This window comes from Ailuropoda melanoleuca, chromosome 6 (assembly GCF_002007445.2).
Source record: "Ailuropoda melanoleuca isolate Jingjing chromosome 6, ASM200744v2, whole genome shotgun sequence".
Classification (NCBI taxonomy): domain Eukaryota; kingdom Metazoa; phylum Chordata; class Mammalia; order Carnivora; family Ursidae; genus Ailuropoda; species Ailuropoda melanoleuca.
Window position 1 is genome coordinate 53,369,589 of NC_048223.1, and position 13,284 is coordinate 53,382,872.

General features: G+C 44.7%; 1 protein-coding gene across 14 annotated transcripts in view; it reads left to right on the top strand.

Annotated features, from left to right (window-relative positions):
• LOC100476789 (oocyte zinc finger protein XlCOF6-like) overlaps nt 1-13,284 on the top strand; it is a 34,358-nt gene that overhangs the window by 181 nt on the left and 20,893 nt on the right. For 2 of the 14 annotated variants that reach the window (XM_034662424.1, XM_034662425.1), the window contains exons 2-3: nt 506-721; nt 2,652-2,839. The exons of 3 other annotated variants lie outside the window; for them this stretch is intronic. The gene's annotated coding sequence lies outside the window, so the exon portion shown is untranslated. 9 more of the 14 variants (XM_019794279.2, XM_034662428.1, XM_034662422.1 and 6 more) reach the window with 8 other exon arrangements.

Sequence of the window (13,284 nt, forward strand, 5' to 3'; positions counted from 1 at the left end):
AGGCCCGGGACCCTGCAACGGGACCTCCCACGGCGGGCGGGGGCTTTAGGGTCCGAACCAGCGGCTTGAGTTCCAGTGGGTCCCCGGCTCTGAGCGAGTGGTCCTGTCCGTGAGCACAGGGATGGGGCGCGTGCGCATGCGTGAGGGTGAGCTCTGGCTGCGTGGTGTGCCCCGTGACTTGGAGGCTGGCTTGGCCATCAGCTGGGTAACAAGTACCCTGAACGCGGTCTCCTTTGTCTTTGTTCTCAATTGCTCTAGTTTTTAGGGGAAAGTAAATTTCGAGAGGTGCAGATTTGGGGTGCTGGGTGAATGTTCCAAATATGAATTTGCCTTCTAATCTGTTTTTTAAGATTTTATTTATTAGAGCAGAAGCCGGGGGAGGGGCAGAAGGAGAGGCGGACTTCCCACGGGGTGGGGAGCCTGAGATCATGACCTGAGCTGAAGTCAGACGCTTAACCAGCTAAGCCACCCAGGCGCCCTTATCTTCTTATGTCCTGATTTCCAGGGAACCGATGGGCTCCAGTGACGTTAAAGAGCTGCAACTCCAGAAACAGATATCTCATCCTGAAGAGAGCCCTAGGAACATTTGATCTCTCTCCAGAGTTTGAGGGTGGAGACAGTCCCAGAAAGGGATAGATCCTAGAACTGCAGGGCATAGCATGGCAATTCTTTATTTTCCTATTGAGGTGCCGTCACGGAACTAACCTGAGTTAGCTCCTTGGTGAGTCACAGATACAAGATCCCGTTGTCATGCAGAGGAAAATTTGCCGCAAATAAGGAGATGATGAGGAATAACTTACAAAGCTGTGACTCTGTGAGATGGTCGATGGGTTCCTTTCATTTAGGGAGGGGATGAATATTTAGAAAGGGGATCGTTGTCATTGTATGTAGAGAAGGCATAAGGTTGTTTCTTAAGGAAAAATGCCAGTATATAACATACATTCTGTGTTACGTTAGGCGCTTGTGCTCTTTAAGCGGATATGTTAGTATTGTAGTGAGGTAAAAGTGGTTGTCACTTCTAGAGGTCACTCCATGGCCCTACCTGTGCAGGTGAGAGTCAGGGGTTCAGCTTATACTGGTCTGGGTGGTCTGGTCCTTGTCCTGGCAGCCGCTGTTGTTTGCGGGGTGATTTCGGTTTCCATTTGCCTGAGTTAAGAGAGACGCTGGAAAGAAGAGGTTAAGGAAAAATGTGGGACAGAGGTCAGTGAGTACAAGCAGGCGGGCAGTAAATGTCAGGTCTTGGGATCTGGCAGGTGGCAAATCCCTCCTCTAGTTTTATTCTGCTGCTCATTCTTGCGGGGCACAGGGCAAAGGTCCATCTTCTGCAGTTACTTCCTGCCCGATATTGGTGTAGTTACTTAGATTGTTAGTGCAGCAGAATTTTCCCTCAGCCAGTTTTAGATAACGTCTGTGGGTCACCAGGTTTAACCCCAAGCTGCTCCTATCTTTGTGTTACCACCATCTGTAATTTTTGGCCTCTGCGCATTTGTATAGAATTGTATCAGTCAGTTAATGATGCAAAGTCTAAACAGCAGGCTAAGAGCAGTAGGATTATCAGTGGCTTCAAGAAGGGGAGAAACCATGTACTATTGGGTAACACTATTTTAATAGCCGGCAGACCTTAGCAGGGGATCTTCCTTTTTGGTTGAAAGTGTGTAGCCAGGCTGCCTGGTTGAAGATTTTTTTTTTTTTTAAGATTTTATTTATTTGACAGAGAGCACAGGCAGGGCGAGCAGCAGAGGGAGAGGGAGAAGCAGGCTCCCCCCTGAGACCATGACCCCAGCCTAAGGCAGACGCTCCACCGACCGAGCTCCTCAGGCGCCCCCAATTTTTTAAAATAGCTATTTCCATGTCACTTGAAGCATTGATCCGGGTACAGCATGAGCTGTTTACTGCACGTGCTCCTTCTTCTGCTAATTAGTAGTCTAGGGCTAATCATCGTCTAACCTTACGTTGGCTAAAGAGTTTAGGGAAATTTCTAAGTGTTTGAGGGCATTTCCTGTGTTCTCAGCTAAGGTTTCTGTCAGATCAATTTCCTTGCATTGACTTTATAACTTATAAAACCTCCCCAAGAGGCAGCTGCTACTCCGACAGCCCGTCCAACACCAGCTGGAATTAGTCCTGAGGCTCTTTTCACCCAACGTGAACAGTGAATATGGGTTTTTGGTGGAGCTAGCTCCATATTACCATTTTTCTCTCTTGAGGGAGCCTTCACTGCCCTCTTGAAATAATAACCCCCAGGGCACGTGGGTGGCTCAGTCACCTAAGAGGTGCACTCCTGATTGCTGCTCAGGTCATGATCTCGGGGTCAGGGGAGCAAGCCTCATGTGGGATTCGTGCTCAGCGAGGAGTTTGCTTGAGAGTCTCTCCCTTTCCCTCTGCCCCTCCTGCTCATGCGTGTGTTCTCTCTCTCTCTAAAATTAAATAGATAAAATCTTTGGGGAAAAAAAAAACACCCAAGTACTTTTCAGTTTTCTTAGAAATTGGGCCTTTTCCTTGAGACTTTATATACCCTGTCTGCCAGGAAATTTAACATGGCTAAAGCATTTTGGTCAGAAACCTCCTGGATGGGAGTAGCTATCAAAGTATCATCTATATATTGTAATACAGTGCTATTTTTCTAAATTTAATTCTCTTAAATCTCTTCCCAGAATTTTTCCAAAGATGATGGGGGAGTTTTTGAAACCCTCAGGTAAAACAGTCCAGCAGTACTGTTGTGTTTGGTGGGAGACAGGATGTTCCCACTCAAAAGCAGATAGTACTTGGAATTCAGAAGCTAGTGGGATGCAGAAAAAGGTACCCTTTCGATCTTACACCGTGTAATATTTGCTGTCACTCGGTAAGTTGGTCAGTAGAGTATAGGGATTGGGTATTAACAGGTTGTATGTCTCAAGCAGCTGCTTTAACAGCGCTGTGGGCTTGAACAAATCTGTATTCCTTTTTAATAGGTAAAATTGGGATGTTACATGGGGATCAACTTGAACCTGATCAACCCGTTTTACAAGCCTGTTAATTACTGGGTGGATCCTTTGTATAGCATCTAGAGCTAGCAATCTGTCTGTTTGAATTTTACTGTTACAAATGTGTTGTTAATGGTATGCGCCCACTTGCCCTCACACCCAGGCTTTTGGGGAGGGGGGATTTCCTCTTTTAAATACTAGAATATGTTGTAGTAATGACATGAATTCAGTTCCTTGGTATCTAGGGACTTGAATTTCTAATTTGTCCTGTTCTGAACTTACTGTGGCCACCAATTTGTCTAAAATATCTCATCCTAAAAGAATATGGGACATTCTGGCACATATCAAAAAGAGAGTTTTAACAGCTTTGATCCTATTCCACAAGTCAAAGGATCCAGAAACCTTTTGGTGTCTCCTTTTCCCGAGACTCCTTTCGTATTACAATTTTTGTTAGAAATGCTACCCTTCTGGGTGTTGAGTACAGAGAAAGTAAGTCCAGTATCAAGTAAAAATTCAACTGGCTTTCTTCCTACTGCTGAGGTTACTCAGGGCTCCTCGTGGAAGATGAGGATCTAATGGTCCAAGACCAACTGGGGAGCCTTGTGTCCCTATCATATCTCATTTTCAGTGAGGGACAGCCAAAATGATTCCCCTTTGTCCTTCTTCCTTCTGTTCCAGGAGTGGTTTGGGCAGTCCTGTTTCTAGTGCCCTTCCTGCTTACGATGTGCACATTGATTAGACCCCAACTTTGTTGGTGGTCTCTTGGTCCCTTAGACGGGTCTTGGGGCGCTCACATGGGTATCATCTTTTCCTCTTCCAGGTTACTTCATGTAGGTTGGAGAGCTACCACCAGAAGAGCATCTTGCCTTCTCATCTTCTGGTCTTTTCTTAACTTCCTCCATCACACCTGGTTATGGAACACCTTAAGAGCTAGTTCTGGAAGCTGAGCAGCGTTAGTATCGGGACTTATAGCCAATTTTGGAGTTTCCTTTGGATGTCTGGAGTGGTTTGAGATATGAAATAGGTTATTAAGGACCATTCAGCTACCCCGAACCTCAGGGTCCCAGTTTGTAGTTCGTCTTCGGCAGTTTTGTAGCCTTTCCAGAAAGGCGGACGGATTCTCGTCTGTCCTTTGTCAAATCTCCCTTAATTTGGACCAGATTTACTTACCTCCTTCTTAGCTTTTAAAAGAAGCCTGCAATGATGCCCTGGACTTTCTCTCTCATCATGGGAGTTGGGATCCTCCTCAGTGTCAGCTCTTAGCACTGCCTCCTTGTTTGGTCTTGGAGAACTTGATCCTGGCTGATAGTCTTTATCAGCTTCCTGTCTTGCTTCTGCTAACATGGCAAACTTTTCTTCTGTTAAGACAGTGGTTGGCAAAGCTTGCATATCTGCCCAGATGGGTTGTGGGTAGAAAAGATACTGTGCATTAAATGTGTAAATCGATCAGGTCAGCCCATAGCCCTTTAGTGTGTGTCCAGTTATACAGGTCCGAGGTCAAAAATGGGACATGCACATTAACGAGACATCCATCTCCATCAGGTGCCCATCTCAATGGCAACATTCCCATCCCTGGCTTAAAATAGGTCCCCAATCTGATAGTGCTTTCTGACAAGGGAGGCTAAAGGGATACAGGAGACATGGGGGGAAGACTTTGGGGGAGTTGGTAAAGGATTAGAGGCTGGTGCTCCTGAAGCTAGGGGAGTGAGGCTGGAGTACCAGAGGAATCAGGTGGAGACTTAGTACAATCTAAGGACTTGGAGGTAGAGACAGAGATAGGGACAAAGATTCCCTTACTCATCAGAGAGTACAGGATGCATTTTTAGGGTTTTCAATTCTACCTTCATTTTACAAATCTTACACTTCCTTTGCAACCCCTCAATTTGATATAATGCCATAAAGCACTGACTATATGGAATCTTTTCCCATTTTCTTTCTCTTTTAACAAAATAAGCTCAATTGTAGTGTCGTATTAAAATTTAAGGTCCCATTTTCTGGCCACTTCTCTTCATCTTCTAGAGTCTATTATTGTGGCCAGGCTGTGTTATAGAAGAAAGTTGTCTGTTTTGGGGTCAAAGGAAGGTAGTTGAATGCTTTCTGTTTCTGGAGACTATAGTCCAAGGGAGGCTCTCCTTCCGGGTGGAAATGTCCTTTCCATAATCTGGGATTCTTTCTGAGGGTCTCCTCTTACCCTCCCTTAAGGTAACTTACAGTGTTTAGTGGTGACACAAATGCCACACAACCTTACCCACAGTATGTGTGAGACTCGGTTGGCTTAAAACCAAGCCCACAAGGAGAGTGGGTTAATGCTAAGGTGTAATGTCTAGACTCCTCTGTAATGAGCACTTAATCCCACAGAGTGTTGACAGGAGAGGCCCTGTTCTTAACTGACTGTCGACCCGCCAGGCTTCGTGAGACAGCTCAAAGAAAATACTTAGGAGGAGGGAGGTTAAGATGGCGGAGGAGTAGGGGACACCTTTTTCAGCCGGTCCCCTGAGTTGAGCTGGATAGGTACCAGACCAGCAGGAATATCCACGGAATCAGCCTGAGACGCAGGAAGATACATCTGGATCTCTACAAATGAACATCTCCAGCGCTGAGTATCGAGGTACGAAGCGGGGAGCCGTGAAACCGCGCACAGATATCGGAAGCTAAACAGAAGGGGGAGGGAGCCGCCGTGTCAGGGCGCCGGGAAGCGGTAGCCACCTACAAGGGGGAGCGGACAGACCGCGGACCCGCACGCTTGAGACAGCAGGCTGAGAAGGGAGCTCCGGGAGCGCACGCGGGACGGCTGGCGGTTGGCGGGCCACCTGCACGGGGGAGCAGGCGGACTCGCGGACAGCACCCGTGAGACACCAGACTGAGACGGGGAGCTCCGGGAGCCCGCGCGGGGCGGCTGGCGGCGGGCGGGGTTGGAAACACAAAGGACAGAGACGTGCCGGCCCTGGAAGTGAGGGCTGGGACGCCGGGTGTGGGGCGCACAGCCCGGGATGCTGCAGGGTTGAGCAGCACCAACAGAAACAGAGTTAAAGTGGCCAGAACATCAGTGGAGAACGATCCGCGATCCCTCTGTTCTGAGACAGAGGCTGAATTTCAGCCGCTGCTGCTCTCTCAGAAGAGGCATAGCAAACCGCCAGGGAAAGCCGCCAGAGAACAAAAGCCCGGAAATACCGGCTCACAGGGTGCCCATCCCCATCCCCCCTCGCAAGGGACACAGAGACTCTACCCAAACAGGGTTTTCTGAGTACCTGCAGGCAGGCCCCTCCCCCAGAAGGCAGGCTGAAAAATCAAGAAGCCCACAACCCGGAGCGCCTGAGTGGCGCAGTCACCAAGCACCTGTCTTCGGATTAGGGTGTGATCACAACGCTCCGTAAGGAGTCCTTCATCGGGCTTCTCCACCGGGAACCTGCTTCTTCCTCTCCCACTCCTCTGCTTGGGTTCCCTTTCTTGCTGACTGTCTCTCTCTCTCTCAAATAAATAAATAAACTCTTTAAGGAAGAAGCCCACATCCCTAAGATCTCTATAAAACAAGGGCGCACGGCCTGGGTCCCAGTCAACACTTGGGCTCTGGACAACCCTGCAATCTCTCTTCATCAGAATGACGAGAAGGAGAAGTCCCCCCCAGCAAAGAAAAGATAATGAGTCTGTGGCCTCTGCCACAGAATTGGCCTCGGCCACAGAATTAATACATATGGATGTATCCCAATTATCAGAAATGGAATTCAGAGCAACAATGGTCAAGATGATGAGTAAACTTGAAAAAAGCATCAGAGAAAGCGTTGCTGAGAATATAGAATCCCTAAGGGCAGAAATGAGAGCGAATCTGACAGAAATTAAAAATTCTATGAGCCAAATGCAGTCAAAACTAGAGGCTCTGACGGCCAGGGTCACCGAGGCAGAGGAACGCGTTAGCGAATTGGAGGATGGGTTAGTAGAAGAAAAAACGAAAATAGAAGCTGGTCTTAAAAAAATCCACGCCCACGAATGTAGATTACGGGAGATTACTGACTCTATGAAACGATCCAATGTCAGAATCATCGGCATCCCTGAAGGGGTGGAGAAAAACAGAGGTCTAGAAGAGATATTTGAACAAATTGTAGCTGAAAACTTCCCTAATCTAGCAAGGGAAACAAGCATTCGTGTCCAAGAGGCAGAGAGGACCCCATCCAAGCTCAACCAGGACAAACCTACGCCACGGCATGTCATAGTGCAATTCGCAAATATTAGATCCAAGGATACAGTATTGAAAGCGGCCAGGGCAAAGAAATTTCTCACGTACCAAGGCAAAGGTATCAGGATTACGTCAGACCTGTCTACAGAGACCTGGAATGAGAGAAAGGCTTGGGGGGGCATTTTTAAAGCTCTTTCAGAGAAAAACATGCAGCCAAGGATCCTTTATCCAGCAAAGCTGTCATTCAGAATTGATGGAGAAATAAAGACGTTCCAAAATCGCCAATCATTAACCAATTTCGTAACCACGAAACCAGCCCTACAGGAGATATTAAGGGGGGCTCTATAAAGGTAAAAAGGCCCCAAGAGTGATACAGAGCAGCAAGTCACAACCGATACAAAGACTTTAAAGAGAAATGGCATCATTAAAATCATATCTGTCAATAATCTCTATCAATCTAAATGGCTTAAACTCTCCCATAAAACGCCACAGGGTTGCAGATTGGATAAAAAGACATGACCCATCCATTTGCTGTCTACAAGAGACTCATTTTGAACCCAAAGATGCATTCAGACTTAGAGTAAGGGGATGGAGTACCATCTTCCACGCAAATGGACCTCAAAAGAAAGCTGGAGTAGCAATTCTCATATCAGATAGACTGGATTTTAAACTAGAGGCCATAGAGAGAGATACAGAAGGGCACTATATTATTCTTAAAGGAAGTATTCAACAAGTGGATATGACAATTATTAATATATATGCCCCCAACAGGGGAGCAGCAAGATACACAAGCCAACTCTTAACCAAAATAAAGAGACATATAGATAAGAACACAGTAATAGTAGGGGACCTCAACACCCCACTATCAGAAATAGACAGAACACCCTGGCAAAAACTAAGCAAAGAATCAAAGGCTTTGAATGCCATACTCGACGAGTTGGACCTCATAGATATATATAGAACACTACACCCCAGAACCAAAGAATACTCATTCTATTCAAATGCCCATGGAACATTCTCAAGAATAGATCATGCTCTGGGACACAAAACAGGTCTCAGCCAATACCAAAAGATTGAAATTATCCCCTGCATATTCTCAGACCACAACGCTCTGAAATTGGAACTCAACCACAAGGAAAAACCTGGAAGAAACTCAAACACTTGGAGGCTAAGAACCATCCTGCTCAAGAATGACTCGATAAACCAGGAAATCAAAAAACAAATTAAACAATTTATGGAGACCAACGAGAATGAATACACAACGGTCCAAAACCTATGGGATACTGCAAAGGCAGTCCTAAGGGGGAAATACATAGCCATCCAAGCCTCACTCAAAAGAATAGAAAAATCTAAAATGCAGTTTCTATATTCTCACCTCAAGAAACTGGAACAGCAACAGAGGGACAGGCCTAACCCACTGACAAGGAAGGAGTTGACCAAGATTAGAGCAGAAATCAATGAATTAGAAACCAGGAGCACAGTACAGCAGATCAACAGGACTAGAAGCTGGTTCTTTGAGAGAATCCATAAAATTGACAGACCACTGGCAAAACTTGTCCAAAAACAAAGAGAAAGGACTGAGATTATTAAAATTATGACTGAAAAGGGAGAGGTCACGACCAGCACCATTGAAATTGCAAGGATTATTAGAAACTTTTATCAACAGCTATATGCCAAAAAACTAAACAATCTGGAAGAGATGGAGGCCTTCCTGGAAACCTATAAACTACCAAGACTGAAACAGGAAGAAATAGATTTCTTAAATAGGCCAATTAACTATGAAGAAATTGAGTCAGTGATAAACAACCTTCCAAATAATAAAACTCCAGGCCCAGACGGTTTTCCTGGGGAATTCTACCAAACATTCAAAGAAGAAATAATACCTATTCTCCTAAAGCTATTTCAAAAAATAGAAACAGAAGGAAAGCTACCAAACTCATTCTATGAGGCTAATATTACCTTGATCCCCAAACCAGGCAAAGACCCCCTCAAAAAGGAGAATTACAGACCGATTTCTCTAATGAATATGGATGCCAAAATCCTCAACAAGATCCTTGCTAATAGAATCCAACAGTACATTAAAAGGATTATCCATCATGACCAAGTGGGATTCATACCTGGGATGCAAGCATGGTTCAACACTCGCAAATCAATCAATGTGATACATCATATCAACAAGAAAAGACTCAAGAACCATATGATCCTCTCAATTGATGCAGAAAAAGCATTTGACAAAATACAGCATCCTTTCCTGATTAAAACCCTTCAGAGTGTAGGAATAGAGGGTACATTTCTCAATCTCATAAAAGCCATCTATGAAAAGCCTACTGCAAGCATTATTCTCAATGGGGAAAAGCTGGAAGCCTTTCCCTTAAGATCAGGAACACGACAAGGATGCCCACTCTCGCCACTATTATTCAACATAGTACTAGAAGTCCTTGCAACAGCAATCAGAAGACAAAAAGGGATCAAAGGTATCCAAATCGGCAAAGAAGAAGTCAAACTGTCTCTCTTTGCAGATGACATGATACTCTATATGGAAAACCCAAAGGAATCCACTCCCAAACTATTAGAAGTTATAGAACAATTCAGTAAGGTGGCAGGATACAAAATCAATGCCCAGAAATCAGTTGCATTTCTATACACGAATAACGAGACTGAAGAAAGAGAAATTAGGGAATCCATCCCATTTACAATAACACCAAAAACCATACGTTACCTTGGAATTAACTTAACCAGAGACGTAAAGGACCTATATCCTAGAAACTATAGATCACTTTTGAAAGATATTGAGGAAGACATAAAAAGATGGAAAAATATTCCATGCTCATGGATTGGAAGAATTAACATAGTTAAAATGTCCATACTACCCAGAGCAATCTACACTTTCAATGCTATCCCGATCAAAATACCGAGGACATTTTTCAAAGAACTGGAACAAATAGTCCTTAAATTTGTATGGAACCAGAAAAGGCCCCGAATCTCCAAGGAACTGTTGAAAAGGAAAAACAAAGCTGGGGGCATCACAATGCCGGATTTCGAGCTGTACTACAAAGCTGTGATCACAAAGACAGCATGGTACTGGCACAAAAACAGACACATCGACCAATGGAACAGAATAGAGAACCCAGAAATGGACCCTCGGCTCTTTGGGCAACTAATCTTTGATAAAGCAGGAAAAAACATCCGGTGGAAAAAAGACAGTCTCTTCAATAAATGGTGCTGGGAAAATTGGACAGCTACATGCAAAAGAATGAAACTTGACCACTCTCTCACACCATACACAAAAATAAACTCCAAATGGATGAAAGACCTCAATGTGAGACAGGAATCCATCAAAATTCTAGAGGAGAACATAGGCAACAACTTCTATGACATCGGCCAGAGCAACCTTTTTCACGACACATCGCCAAAGGCAAGAGAAATAAAAGATAAAATGAACTTATGGGACTTTATCAGGATAAAGAGCTTCTGCACAGCCAAGGAAACAGTCAAAAAAACTAAGAGACAGCCCACGGAATGGGAGAATATATTTGCAAAGGACACCACAGATAAAGGACTGGTATCCAAGATCTACAAAGAACTTCTCAAACTCAATACACGAGAAACAAATAAACAAATCATAAAATGGGCAGAAGATATGAACAGACACTTTTCCAATGAAGACATACAAATGGCTAACAGACACATGAAAAAATGTTCAAAATCATTAGCCATCAGGGAAATTCAAATCAAAACCACACTGAGATACCACCTTACGCCAGTTAGAATGGCAAAGATAGACAAGGCAAGAAACAACAATTGTTGGAGAGGATGTGGAGAAAGGGGATCCCTCCTACATTGTTGGTGGGAATGCAAGTTGGTACAGCCACTCTGGAAAACAGTGTGGAGGTCCCTTAAAAAGTTAAAAATTGAACTACCCTATGACCCAGCCATTGCACTACTGGGTGTTTACCCCAAAGATACAGACGTAGTAAAGAGAAGGGCCATATGCACCCCAATGTTCATAGCTGCATTGTCCACAATAGCCAAATCATGGAAGGAGCCGAGATGCCCTTCAACAGATGACTGGATTAAGAAGCTGTGGTCCATATATACAATGGAATATTACTCAGCTATCAGAAAGAACGAATTCTCAACATTTGCTGCAACATGGACGGCACTGGAGGAGATAATGCTAAGTGAAATAAGTCAAGCAGAGAAAGACAATTATCATATGATTTCTCTCATCTATGGAACATAAGAACTAGGATGATCGGTAGGGGAAGAAAGGGATAAAGAAAAGGGGGGTAATCAGAAGGGGGAATGAAACATGAGAGACTATGGACTATGAGAAACAAACTGAAGACTTCAGAGGGGAGGGGGTGGGGGAATGGGATAGACTGGTGATGGGTAGTAAGGAGGGCACGTATTGCATGGTGCACTGGGTGTTATACGCAACTAATGAAGCATCAAACTTTACATCGGAATCTGGGGATGTACTGTATGGTGATTAACACAATATAATAAAATAAAATTAAAAAAAAAATACTTAGGAGTTGTGCCATAGGATTGGCACCACTTCATGGAGAGTTTCTCAGCAAGAGGCTTGGAGTGGCCACAGTGTCTTCAGGAGGGCAGCAAGACCAGTCCAGCAGCACAGACAGCAAGAAAGGAGAGCCCTCTCAAGGGATTCCACCCCCTAGTCCCGGTTAATTAAATGGGTTAGCCCAGAAGGGCTGAGCAGCTCTGTCCTTCGTAAACCATGTAACCAGAGGGCAGAACCTTGGAGGGAGTCCCATCTGTGTTGTCAGATTGGTGACCAAACTAACATGAGATTGCTCCTTGGTGTGTCCTTATAACTACATCAGGTGGGGTTGTTGCACAAAGTAAAATGTATTTGAAGCAAGTAAGGAGATCACGGGGAACAACTTCCAAAGCCCTGACTCTCCTGGAGCAAGGGTGGATTGGTTCCTTTGTTTCGGGTTAGGATGAATATTTAGGTATTTAGGTAGGGAATCCTTGTCATTGTATGTAGACGTGGGCATAAGGTCAGGCATATGTCTTAAGGCAACATGGTTATTCATACAGTGTAAGTTAGTAAATGAGACTTGTGCTCCCTCCTTCTTGGGCGGAAGATCTTAGTGTTACAATGAGGTAGTTGTCAGGTGGAGGTCAAGCTGTGACTGGTCTGGGTGGTCTGGGCTGGCAGGAGGTTTTGTCAGGGCAGTTGCCTGAGGAGTGGTTTCCATTTCGCTTTGTCTGAGTTAAGAGATAAGCTGGAAGGAAGAGCTAAAGAACAAATGTGGGACAGAGGTGGGTACAAGCCTATAGGCTGTGAAGGTCAGATTTTAGGGTCTAACTGGAGACACCCCCACATCAGAGGCCTTACTGCTGTGTTTAACGCTTTCACATTTAATGTTATGATTGACTTGGTTAGATTTATGCCTACCAGCGGTATTTCCTTCTATATCTCATGTCTTTGTTCTTTCGTTTCTCCTTTACTGCCTTCTTGTATTAAGTGGATATTCTTTACATTTTCCTTTGATGAATTTTTAAGTAAATTATTTTAGAACAGTTTCTAGATTTATAGAATTATGGTCAGTAAATTGAAGAGATTCTGTTAAAGGCAGTTAGCTGGATTCTAACAGGGGGCCTGGAGGCCATCAGCAAAGAAGTCACAGGCAGCTGTGGGGAAAGTCAGAGGCCTGAGCTGGCATCACTCCAAAACAGAGCCACAAGAAAGCTGGATCCAACCAGATAGGCCCACGACGGTGTGTGCCATGACAGGAAACTCCTGACCAAATAAGGAAGGAAAAAAACCCTTGCTTCCAAGAAATCCCTCCCCACAGAATAAATATTCCACCCCCTAGTTAACCACTGTCCATAAAAGAGAAACCCAGCATCCCAACAGCCACAGTTGTTGAGCACCTTCTCTTTCTCATTCTCAAATCTTGAGCGTGTAGTTTCACTTTAATAACAAACTTTCCCACTGTGTTGTGTCTGCCCTTCAATTCTTCCTTGTGATGAGACCAGGAACCTTTGCGGACATCTTTGGGAGGGGCCACGTTGAGGCCCCAAGGCCCAGGGTCTCCCCAGTTCCCTCAGGGACAGCTTTGTAGACCCTACACTAATTTCCTCTGTTTTTAACATCTTACATTAGTATGGTACGTT